General features: G+C 42.7%; 1 long non-coding RNA gene across 2 annotated transcripts; it reads right to left on the bottom strand.

Annotated features, from left to right (window-relative positions):
• Positions 1-4,457: 4,457 nt before the first annotated feature.
• On the bottom strand, positions 4,458-13,122 carry LOC113832964. 2 transcript variants are annotated; one of them, XR_003480478.2, is made up of 3 exons: positions 11,342-13,122; positions 9,588-10,339; positions 4,458-6,962 (listed from the first exon to the last, which is right to left on the bottom strand). It is a non-coding gene; the product is annotated as an uncharacterized LOC113832964 (long non-coding RNA). The 2 variants fall into 2 exon arrangements; XR_004772005.1 differs by having other exon boundaries at positions 9,600-10,339.
• Between the last annotated feature and the right edge of the window lie 252 nt (positions 13,123-13,374).

Genomic DNA, 13,374 nt, shown 5'->3' with positions numbered 1-13,374 from the left:
AAATGATATGTCTGTTTATGGGGAATCTGGTTTCTAATTAGGGCCACTGAGGATGGCTATGACCACAGTGAATGGGTAGCAATGGGTACTATCCATGGTAGGACCACTGGGGTGGCTGTGACTACAGTCTGTGGATAGCAATGAGGGCTATCCATGGCTGACTCATATCAGTCCTATAGTAAACACATGAAGACACTCCTTAGATAAAATACTGGGTAAGTCCTGAAGAATTGTGTGGGGAGTAGGAGAGGTAGTCTGGAAAGCTAGATCAATTTGGTGTTAATCTAGAACTGCAATAACCCTATCATAACCCTATCATAGTCATTGCTAGCTAATCACCTGAAATATCACTTAGTGGATGGTGAACTACAAAGTAATGCATGGATACTGCCAGTTGAGACTCTGAGGGCTGTTTTAAGAACCAAGTTAATTGTGTTAAAAGTCTTGGGAGTGAAGAAAAGTTTCAGGAGTCTTGGCAACCATTCCAAAAAAAGTAATCAGAAGGGATGTATTTGGGATAAATCAGTCTGGCTCCTGTCTATGAAGTAATGGTTTTACTTAAGTGATTATCTAGGATCTGAGTTTAGAAACATAGCTATAACCCCATTGTGTATAACAAGAGAGGACAGTTCCATGCTCCAAATGGTGACTACAAAAAAATGACCCTTAGTTCTAAGGAAGTAGGGGACATAGTTGCTTTGAAAATGAGCCTCAACCCAGTTCCCAAATTGATAGAGAAGATTCAAAATAAAAGGACAAAGAGGAACTCGTAAAGGAATTCACTTAAGGGGTGTCTGAATCATGGCAGCACTGGAAAGATGAGACAGATGGGATAATGCAATGAAGTTCCTCAATGTTACACATACTCAGAGTGCAGTGAATCTCAGAGAGGTTTGGCAAAAGGATAGAGTTATAAATCTCATGGAAGAGTTCTTCAGATCTAGGTGTGATATCAAATAAAGTTAAGTTTTTTTTTCAGTATATCTCAAGGCTGTGATGGAGTTTTAGATTGATTGTTTAAATTACACGTCCTGGGGTTCATCAGGGTAGTTTTCATTTGCAAACATTTCTACAGAACTGGTAGGTTTTGGAGGGAACATGCCGACTTTGATCTATTGTTTGTGCTTTTGAGACTAAATCTGGACATGTGGGCTTCTTTTGCAAGTTCTCAGTCTCATATGGACAGGGCAAGTTGGGGCAGAAAAGAGGATGTATACGCAGGCTAGGCCTAGAGGTTGGAAATGGGTTAGGCGGAATGAAGTCAGGTGGACACAGAGGACTGGGATGGTGTAAAGGAAATCAAGGAAAAAGAACTTAAAGAGAATAAATGAAAACAACAGATCATCAAATCCCCATGGATGTCACAATTAAAGCACTAAGTGTATAACAAAGAAAATTTATTGAAAGCTGCAAGAGAAAAGACACAAGTCACATAAAGAGGGAAACCTTTCAGAATAACAACTTATTTGTCAGTGGAAACTTTGACAGCCAGAAGGGCCTGGATCAATTCAATGGAAGTCCTAACAGATGATGACAGCTGGCTTACACTAAGGTAGCTGGCAAAACTATTCACTATAATTGAAGGAGGAAGAAAACTTTCCAGGATATAATCAGTCTAAAAAAATACATCCAACAAACCAATGTAAAGAAAACACAGAAAGCAATATTTAAAGATGAAGAGAGGAATGAGCATAGCAGAGAGACAATGGAAAGAAATATGAAGCCATAATTAATAAAACACAAAATATCACTGAGAACACAAACAATGCCAGAAATCAACACCACAATGACCACAAATAACACACAGGAAATTCAATAAAAATTTTAAATAACAATGGTCTCAACTTCCCAATCAAAAGACACAGGCCAACCAAATGGATCCAGAAACAAAATTCATCTACTTGTTGCCTACAAGAAACATATCTTAGCTTTAAAGATGAGCACTGCCTTAGAATAAATGGATGGACAAAAGTACTCAAATCAGATGGGACCAGGAAGCAAGCGGGCATCACTAACCACATATCTGATGAAACTGAAACTAATAAGAAGAGACAATGAGGGACACTTCATTCAAATCAAGGGAACATTTAACCTAGAAGCCATTACTGTCTCAGACATATATGCACCAATCTGGTACACTCAATTCCATATTTTCTAAATGCACTACTGAGTTAAAAGACACAGCTTAACAGCAAGACATTAATAAAGGTTGGTTTAATACCCCACTTTCTACAATAGACAGGTCATGTGAATATAAAATAAACAGAGAAACATCAGAATTAATTGACATTGTTACATATCAAATGAATTTAACAGATATCTACAGAATACTCAACACAAGCTCAAAACAAAGTGCTTTCTACTCTTAGCACATGGAAGCTTTTCTAAAATAGTCTGCATCCTGGCACATAAAATAAATCTTTACAAATCCAAAAAGATTGAAACAACTCCACGTATCGTATTTGACCACAAAGAAATAAAGCTTAAGATTAACAGCAAACAAATCTCTAACAAGTACATAAGCACATGGGGATTAAGAAATTCACTACTAAATGATGGATGGGTCCAAGAAAAATTCAAACAATGAAAATTTTCCTGGAACTAAATGAAAATGAAAACACAACAAAATCTCTGGAACACATTGAAAGCAGTCCTAGGAGGGATATTTGTATCTCTGAGTGCCTACATTAAAAATAATCAGAAAGAGCACAAAACATGACTTATTAATGCAACTAAAAATGTGGAAAAATAAGAGCAAACCAAATCCCAACCCTGTCATCATCAAGAAATATAAAAATCAGAGCAGAAATCAATAAAGACAAAGAAAACAATACAAAGAATAAAAGAAAATGAGAGCTGGCTCTTTGAGAAGATAAACATGATTGACAGACCCTTTGCCCAGCTAACGAAAAGAAAGGCAGGACTCAAATTAACAGAATCAGAAATGAGCAGAGAAACATTACAATAGACACTGAAGAGATTCAGGATATTATAAAGGAATACTTCAAAATCCTCTACTGCATCAAGTTGGAAAACCTACAAGAAATGGATAATTTTCTAGCTTCAGCCAACCCACTAAAATTAAGCCAAAAAGAAGTTAGCAACCTAAATAGACCTATAACAGATGAGGAGATTGAAATAGTAATAAAAATCCCTCCAGCTAAAAAGAAAAAAAATCCAAGCCTGGAAAAATTCACAGCAGAATTCTAACAGAACTTCAAAGATATACAGCTAATCCTTCCTAATCTATTCAAAGCATCCAACAGCCCCATCCAGCTACTGCACTTATGATCCACAACAACAACCAACATGGCACAATATCTTTAAGGGTGCAGTAGTGGCACCCATAACTTGGTGGTAACCAACAGCTCTGTAATTGAGCTTAAGATCCACACAAGAAGGAATCAGACCTGGTACTGAAACCTAAGCAACTCCCTAGGGTAAGTGATCTCCTGGATATTGAAGGAGAACCTACAACCACCACTTCATTAAATCAGCATAATTCTACTACCTCCATTCTAAACAATTGTCCTTATACCCACAAATAAATGTAGTCCTCACCCCCAAGCAAGGAAACTTAGCTTTGCAACAAGATAAAGACCATTATAGAAAACCACAACCAATCAAAATGTGTAGAAGTGGAACCTAGGACCAGTGAATACATCTACAAAACAACCTCCTCACCTAATGTTCAGAGATCATTGTGAAAGCCATGGGGGCAGGGGAATAGAAAGATCATAGGAGCCAAAGGACTAGCAAGGGAGTTTGCTACGAGTTGTGTCTCCTAGGAATGGTAGAAGCTGTGCTCATAAAGTCTCACCAAATGGCTGCCCAAAGATGAACTGAACAAGGACAACAGCAATAGATATGCTAAAGTGGACATGGGAAAGTCTATGAGGCTTCATCCCTACATGAATAACTACAGGCAACTAAAGAATGCTAAGAGTGGAATAGTCTTCCCCAGGGAAGAGCACATGGATTCATTAGCCAATATCAAGTGATAATCCCTGAAAACATAGAAGTAACATTATACAGACTGAGCCCAGTATATTTATGTATCAGGAATATATGTATAGACCTGTGTATATATATCAACCATTAATGAAAAAAAGAGGCCATGAATTTGAAAGAGAGCAAGGAGAGTTATATGGAAGGGTTGGGGGAGGAGGAGGAAAAGGAAGTAGGAAATTATTTAATTATATTATACTCTGAAAAATAAAAGAAATTAAACAAAGAAGTTTTTCCCAGCCCTTGAATCCCTTGGGCAAATGAACTGTGCAAAGGGCTTAGATTGTGGACAGTAACTGAATTGGTGAAGAATCATTGTTGAAAGGCCAGATGAGAGGTAACAGCATGTAACCACAAACTTAAACACTGCAACTTCCCAGAGTACTGTAGTCCTTAGCACTGGAGATGTCGCACCGACTCGACCAGCAAGGATGACGCAACACCGGAGCTCTTCTTGAAAGCAGTTTATTCAGGACCTTGAACAGCGATCTCTCTCCTCGGGCAAGCCTCTCCCAGCCCTTAAATAGGCATGGACCACCAACCCTGGATTGCCACGTGGGCACCGTCCATAGGTCCACGCATACGGAAAGTGCTTACGATCATCTGGCCTTAGCCATATATGGAGTTGTTTTTCGAAGAGAGCGCTCGCTTTCGGGATCTCGGAGGGCGGGAGCAGCGCCATCTTTAAAGCGCGGCTCCACGCAGCTCTCTACAGTTCCCCCTTTTTTGTTTTAAAGTGCTACAGGCAAGAGTAGAGGTCTGATCTCTGTTAAAATGGAGCATGTACTAATGTCTGTCCAGGTGTCATCCACCCAGAGAACACTAGACCAGCTCAGTGCCCTTTTCACAGAGGTGGGACTTAGACACCAACCCACATGCAATCAGACTTGCTCTTCTTGAAGCTGATGTATGTTGACCTCAAGTGCAGTGCGCAAGCCTCGTATCCTGTGCTCAAATATAGCTGACCAAGCTTGGGGGAACTGTCCTGCTCCAACGGCCGTGAAGGCCTGAATGATCATGGCCACATTGCGACGCTGTGAGACCCTCATGCGACAAATGCACCACAGGCACGCCCGGGAGGCAAGTACCATAAAGCCTGTCAGGGCTCCTATCCCCGCCCACTCCTTAAGATGATTCATGGCTGTAGAGATCCAGGAGGACAGTCCTTCTGCTAGACCGGCGTCCATGCACGTGGAATTCACGGTCACTATCGCCACCCGCAGCTTTTCCAATTGTTGTTCAAATGCACCAGACCAATTACCTAGAAAATAGCTAGACAATTCTTTAGATAAATTAGCTGCACGAGTAAAGTTTTCATACTGAATGCTGGTTACGCACAGCCCAGGAAACTTCCACTCACATCCAAGTTGAGCTAATTGCCAGAGGACATTAATTTGTTCTTGAACCAAATCTATGCGTTGATTGACAACCATTAGTCCACCTTTTAACTGGCTATCTATTCCAGTTTGTGCCTCCAGTGCGTGTGCCACCGAGGCAGATAAATTATTTAACGTTTGAGCTGTCTGTACAGTATGGGTCATGGCAATAGCTGCTACTGTGCTTGCCGTAGCAGCAAGAGCTACAGCGGTGACCAAAGCTGTCAGTTGGGGCTTGGGCAGTCTTATCCTGGCTCCCCAGGTGTCTGGCTGGGGGCCTAGGCGGTCTGACTTTGTGAGGTCAGGCATTTCATTGCTGCTGATTCCCCTTTCCAACTGGATTATTGTTTGACTCAGTGCTTATGTCTCTGGTCTCGAACTCGCAGAGATCAGGCAGCCTCTTGGTCCAGAGTGCTATTACTAAGTCGTGAGCCACCAACATCCTGCTTATATCTTAAAAGGCTCATGGCGTTAGGAGCATCCACTGGCACGGGAACCCAGCGTGGAACGAGAGCAATCATAGCAAAGCTATACTTAGAAGCATTCCAGCATTGGGTATAGAAGCAAGTCTCATTGCTACATTTCTGCAAGCTATAATTACTAACAATAAACATAAATGGTGGATGCACAGACACAGGGATAGCTGCATAATGTCCAGTGGGTATAATTGCTTCATGATATCCAGAGCAGAGACGATTGTCCCTTAGAGTCTTTTGAGGATCATCATTATTAGAGCAGTTTCGCTGTCTGACTTCTATGATCGAACAGCTAACGTCCCCTACCCCAAAACTTCCACCATTAATCATAGCTAAAGGAGAAGCATCTAAACAATGACCATTAATTCCACAAAGCATCCAAATACTAAAAGGATTTAGAAGATCTGTTTGTTGAAACAAACCCAGATATTCTTCTGAGCCCACTCTATCAGGGGAAAAGGTAAATTCCTTACCCTTATCTGCCCATCTTAGCACTTTGGATTGACACCCGGTCCATGGCCAGTGCTCCCCTTCAAAGGTTCCCTAGCAAGTAGGGGCCCACTTCGGTTGAGGGGGAGGAGTGGAGGAATTGTCATATTGACACCAAGGTCATGTACCGTTCAGCCAAACAACCTTTGTTGAATAGGTTGTGGTATTATCTTGGTTGATGGAGGAGTTATAAGAAGTTGACTGAGCCCCGTACTTACGATACCCATCAAACCATCCTGCACTGAACCTGAACAAATTAATACAGGAACTATTAGCATCAGCAAAAACGGTAAAACATAAACTTCCCTCATTAGTTAAGGATCTATTTTTTCCTATAGGGGCAATTTCACTATCTAATGGAATATAGGGCAAATTTAGCTTGGTGGTGGTGGTGAAAAGGCGAGGGAACACCTGAGCATCATGTCGAACAGGCATTGGCTTGGGGAAGGCCAATAGAATTCCCCACGGTGGCTCCGCTGTCGCCTTCTCCGATGGGTGAGTGAGGAGCACGCTCAGGATCCCCAGAAGTATCGGTATCATCTTGTCTTGCGTCCTCTTGTATTTGCACCTTTCTTACTAGGCGTTCTGGCACCCAAATAGGGTCCAAAAGATCCTGTGGAAAAATACAAACAGAGCCTTTCGCCCATGCTAACACTGGGTCTGGTCCATGCCATAGACCCGTAAGGATATCTTTCCATCTTACGTAGCCCTTCTGAGCAGGTGCCTGAGTCTGGTGCCTATTGGCAGCAGAAAGGCCTTGAGAATCCAAATTCAAAAAATTCAGAGTAAAGAGAGCCAAGATAGTTGTTCCTTTGGTGTTCTACAATGGCCTATTCCCCCTTTTTGTTTTAATAAACATTCTTTCAAAGTGCGATGAGCTCTTTCAACTATTCCTTGTCCTTGGGGATTATAAGCTAGGCCATGGTTTATTTGGACCTCCATCTGCTTACAGAAGGAGGTAAAAGATTGAACTGTATAAGCGGGGCCATTATCAGTTTTTAATTGCTGAGGTTTTCCCCAGGCAGCCCACACCTCAAGGCAAAGTCCAATGACATTGCGAGCCTTTTCCCCACTCATAGGTGTGGCATGGATGATGCCTGAACAGGTATCCACAGACACGTGGATGTATTTAAGAGTTCCAAATCCTGAAAATGGGTTATGTCCATTTGCCAAATTTTCAGGGGCAATAGCCCTCTGGGATTGACCCCTAGGCTAGGGGGGTGCAAAAAGGTTATACACTGTTGACAATTCAATACTATCTGTCTAGCCTCCGCTCGAGATAGCTGAAACTTTTGCTGCAAAGTTTTTGCAGATACATGGAATTGTTTGTGAAATTGCTGCGCCCGCTCCACAGGGGAAGCAAAAAATACATATTCCCCTCTAGTACAGTGATCTACGATCTCATTGCCTTTTGATAGAAGTCCGGGCAAGTTGGTATGAGCCCTAATATGTTGTATAAAAAATTTCTGATTGCGATGCCAGATCAACTTTTGCAACTCCTGTAAGAGTATGCAAACTGTACTATTAGGTTTGATAGGTCCTGCAACCTCCAGGGCCTTAACAGCATTCACAACATATGCCGAATCAGAAATTAGATTAAAGGGGAACGGGCAATTTCTAAACACTTCAAGGACAATTTTACATTCAATAATCTGGGGGGGGGGAGCCAGGCTGATATTGAAATTGCAGTGGATCCTATGCTATAGGCTCTATAGCCTGTCTTGAATCCATCAGTGAAAATGTTTGTGGCTCCAGCAATAGGAGCAGCTGCAGTCATTTTAGGAAAAATGACCAGATGTTCTTTAAAAAAATGACATTAGAGGGTGTTTTGGATAATGATTATCTATTTCTCCTGAAAACCCGAAGCACAGAATGGCCCAATCATCCACAGTTCCACAAAGAATCTTAACTTGTTGAGCAGTATATGGGATTATGATCTTATTTGGTAGCCTCCCAAAATATTGAAGGCATTGCTGTGTCCCATTTTGAGTCAAGTCAGCAACTGCTGCAGGATAGTATTCAATAGTTTTTCCTGGGGAGGATTTAGAATAAATCCACAGTAACGGACCATCTTGCCACAGCAAAGCTGTAGACTGGGTGAATGTTGGGAGCACACACAAAAGAATATCCATATTTTCTATTAGCCGTTTAAGGCTGGCATTTTGTAATTTTGTCTCCACTTTCTTCAAAACTTCTCTGGCTTTAGCGGTTAACTGCCTAGGTGAATCTAACACTGAATCACCATTGAGAATATTATACAATGGTTTTAACTCATAATTAGGTAATTTTAAATAACACCTTATCCAATTTATATCACCCAACAACTTCTGAAAATCATTAAGAGTTTTTAAATTATCTTTTCTAATCTCTATCTTTTGTGGAATAATTGTATGAGGGAGAATCTTAGTCCCTAGATAGTTAATAACAGTTTCCTTTTGTACCTTTTCTGAAGCTATGACTAATTTACGCATCTCAAGCAATTTTACCAATTTTATATATGCCTTATTGAGCGTTTTATCATCTTTGGCAGCCAATAAAATATCATCCATGTAATGGACACATCTAATCTTTGGAAAGTCCGCTCTAAAGGAGCAATGGCCTCTGCCTCCTTCAGCAAATCCTACCGGCGTGCGCCGCCAGAACTGGCCAGAAGGTGGAGCAACCAGAAGCTCCTACTTCCTCTTTCGAACAGTAGGGGGGAGGAGCAACAGGGCGGGGCGGTGCCTTTGCTTTACAGCCGCCATTTTAGGGCGCTGTTTTTCTGGTATCTTTAAGGAATGTTCCAAATCTTAACCTAACTTATCCCGACTAGCCACCGAGAGATTGCCCAAAATCGCGAACCAGGGTGCAATGGTGTCGCATTCACTCAGGAACCTCTGCAACATGGCTTTAGTTAACCTTAAATTTTTAGAATGAAGCAGCTCTTGAAGAGCCAGAAAAATTGGATGTGATTGTAACGATCCCATTGTGCTTTTGTTTCAGTTTGTGGGCTCCGAAGGCTTGCAGGTCGGATAACACCACCAAAAAACAAAAGCCCACACTGCAATGTTAAAAAGTATCCAAATCACCACTATAATAGCAGGGTCCATTCACTTTACTCTCACTCTGCAAGTTAAAGCAGGAGCAACGTGTTTACTTTCACTTTTAACTTGTCTTGTCGCGGCTCTACTGTCCCGCTCTCCCTTTACCTACAGGCGAGAGCATAAAACCCGCTTTTATCGCGGATCCCCAATCTTACCTGAGGACTTACCGGTGCACCCCCTGACTGCAGCAAGTTCTGGGCTCCACGGAGAGAGAGAATGGAGGAGGTAGTTCCCCGTACGGGCCACTGGCAACAGCCTCGACCAGCAAGGATGACGCAACACCGGAGCTCTTCTTGCAAGCAGTTTATTCAGAACCTTGAACAGCGATCTCTCTCCTCGGGCAAGCCTCTCCCAGCCCTTAAATAGGCATGGACCACCAACCCTGGATTGCCACGTAGGCACCGTCCATAGGTCCACGCATACGCAAGCGCTTATGATCATCTGGCCTTAGCCATATATGGAGTTGTTTTTCGAAGAGTTGTCTTTCGGGATCGTGGAGGGAGCCAGCACCATCTTTAAAGCGTGGCTCCACGCAGCTCTCTGAGGAGGAAGCCAGCGCCATCTTTAAAGCGCGGCTCCACTCGTGAAGAATCATTTTGAAAGGCCAGATGAGAGGTAAAAGCATGTAACCACAAACTTAAACACTACAACTTCCCAGAGTACTGTAGTCCTTAGCACTGGAGACAAGGCTGTTAGTGAAGGATTCGTTGTGAGAAAGCTCAAGATGGCTCTGGATAGAGGGTCTGGTCCTGCCTACGAAATCTACATAGGGAAAGGAAGGTCCAAATGCTGGGGAAGGCACAAGACCGGTCTGGGGAACACCTCTAACTCTCACAGCTTGTGGAGTAGAAGATGTACACTACTGAAGACCAGGGCTGCATAGGGCCATCTGAGTAGGTGAGATGATCTGTGGGAAGAGCCAAAGTGAGGCCATTAATTGCCTAGGAACCTGAAGAAACCCAGAAAATCCCCATCTTCCCAGATCTGGGATCTGCATGAACAAAAGATGGGCAGAGGTGAAGCCGGAGTAGCTATCAGATATGCATACAATCTGACGCCATGGAGCCAAGCAAGCCTTGGCTGGCTACCTAACCTCTCTCCATTCACCCCACTTCCCTTTGACCCAGCAGACATTCCTGAGGCAGGCCTCAGCTGGTGGATCTGTGACAATTCAACTTGACTATGAAGTTCTAGTTACTGAATTGAAACAGCTCTCACCGAGAGTCACTAGGGGAATTTTAATTCTCTGAGAGTGACTAGAAAAGATATGCCTTCCTCCATCTCTATTCAAGATGCAAAAGAAAAAGGAAAAAAAAAAAACCTCATTTCTCACATAGGCACAGAATAAACCTATGTCAAATGAATTTAGGTCACTGATGAGAAGGATACTGACACTGGTCCAACAGCTCTGGAGAAATGGAGTATTTACAGACACTGTTAAGGGTAGGATGAGGACTGAGAGACCAGCAACCAAATAGCTACAGCCTTAACGGGGCTACAAACCATGACAGCAGGTTTTGTTTTGTCATTTGCTTATTTTCTGTAATGAAACCAGTTGCATCTAAGTTAGACACAAATAGAAAAGTGAATATCACAAAGTGTGGCCTGTAATCAACGATAATGACCAATAGCATATTCCCCCGGATGTTAAATCTCCTTTGCATGGGTCTGTGATGGCAGCCCCAAGGTGACATATGGCCATTCCCCTGCCTCACTCAAAGTTAATTTAGAAAGAATCCCATACTTTATGTTTCTCTCTCTCTCTCTCTCTCTCTCTCTCTCTCTCTCTCTCTCTCTCTCTGTGTGTGTGTGTGTGTGTGTGTGTGTGTGTGTGTGTGTGTGTGTGAGTGTATGTGTGTACATGCACATATGCACCATGGAGCATATGTAAAGATCAGAGGACAATTACAGGAGTCAGTTTACTCCATGCGGTCCAAGGGATGGAACTCAGGTCCTGGAGTTTGGCGGCAAAGGCCCTTACCCACTGAGCTGTCTGGCTGAGCTTGCATTCACATTTAGACCTTCCAGAAACAAACACCTGTCACAGTGGGTCTTAGACTCTGTAGGAGATGGTTGTTCTTCTGTCATTAGGAATTGGTACAGGCCGTGTGCATGTTAAAACAGATGGTCAAACATTGAATTACAACCTCAGCTCTAAGACAGGCTTTCCCATGGTGCAAGTTTGTAATAATATTATTTTGTGTGTATGTGTATGATGTGTATGTCTGGTTGAGTCTGTCATGGTAGACATATACCACCTCGTATGTGTGGAGGCCAGAGATCAGAATCAGTTCTCCCTTTCCTCCTTTATGTGGGCTCCAGCGTTAAACTCCGGTCTGTAGGTTTGTGTGACAAACTTTATCCACTGAGCCATCTTAGCAGCCTTGACATTAACTAAGGAAAAGGGATACAAAACCCCCTCTGCCCATAAACAGGAAATAAAAGTAAGGTTGCATTTTTATCATGATGTGTAGGATTCGAAGCTCAATATCCTAGGTGCACACTTCCTCCAGGCATCAGAAGGTTGCACATGGCTTTCTCTAACGAGCTAACACTGCAGATTTAGTGGCCAAGTGTGAGACAGAGGCTGGTGAGAATCTGTCAGGAAAGTCTTATCTCACTTTGTGGAAAGAAGAAGGAAGGTGTGAAAGAAGGAATGAAACACCATGGAAGGAGCAAAGTCAAGAATCCAGGGCAGGCTAGACTCCAAAGCCAGGATTAGAGATGAGTTCCAGGGATGGAATGCAGTGCGGCTAAGAGGACCCGGGGTAAGGGGCCAACGTGATCTGCTGAACTTTTTGTTCAAGAAAAAAAGATAGAAGTTGCTTGTTTTCCTCTGAAGCCTCTATTTATTCTGTATTTTTCCAAGTGACCTAAGAACTTTCTTTAAGAAAAATCAGGACACTATCCCCTTGACCACACCTTGAGGGCCCATTTAGTTTAATCTGGTAATTGACAGGAAGTTAACAAACAAAGTAATGTACTGTGGGTATTGTTCTCTATGAAGATGAGCAAATGCTTTGACAGAATTCTGTTTGGTTTCTCAGCACTGTTGGGTCCATAGCAGTGGCTCTGTTTCATCTTGACTTAAGGTCAGAGAGTTCAAACCCACTAGTGTTCTCTCAAGGTCAAACAACAGAATGTTTGGCCTCAGGTGTAGCTATTGTGTGTCTTGCCTTGACAACAGAGTATTCAGTCTAAGGAGTAACTAATGGACGTGTTACCTTGACAACAGGATATTTATTTAGGGTGTGGTTACTTGATGGTTTGGGTATTGAGAAGGTAATTACGCTTACTTGTTCTTTGTATCATGGTAAGGAAGTCTTTTGCCTCCCCCCCCCACCCTTTGATTGGGGTATATAAGAATTTTGAGTAATAAACTTGGGGGTGATCCTGGTATTCACTGGGTCCCCTTCTGGCTCTATCTCTTGTCCCTTTCTTCTTTCTTTCCTCAATCCATACTTCTCCTCTCAGGTATGGACAGGACAGGTTGGCTGGACCAGACAGACTGCCCCCTCAAGGTGAGTTACTACACAGCACCAATAGTCTGTACATATTGGTACTCCTCTGCCAGGGATTCTTTTTTTGGGGGGGTGGTGGTTTCGAGACAGGATTTCTCTGTTACGATAAATCTTTCCACCAAAAGCCGCCTGAGCCCTACCGCCACGTGGGAGGTCTCTGCCAGCCACCTGAGTTATGCCTGCCGAGTTAGGGCTCCAATTAATGCACAGAGACTTATATTATTAGGTACAAATGCTGCTTGGCCAATTACTAGGATTCTCATCTGTTAGCTCAGACTTATTTATCATAAATCTATATATTTTATAAGACTTATCTTATCGGACGCCTTCCATTGGCACCCTCCCTTGCCGGAGGATCACATCTCGAATCTGGAGGAAGGGCACACCCACTTCCTTCTTCCCATGTTTATGTACAAGTCTC

Source organism: Cricetulus griseus (assembly GCF_003668045.3).
Source record: "Cricetulus griseus strain 17A/GY chromosome 1 unlocalized genomic scaffold, alternate assembly CriGri-PICRH-1.0 chr1_0, whole genome shotgun sequence".
Taxonomy (NCBI): Eukaryota; Metazoa; Chordata; class Mammalia; order Rodentia; family Cricetidae; genus Cricetulus; species Cricetulus griseus.
Note: the sequence above shows the minus strand (reverse complement) of the source record. Positions and strands in the feature narration are given on the sequence as shown.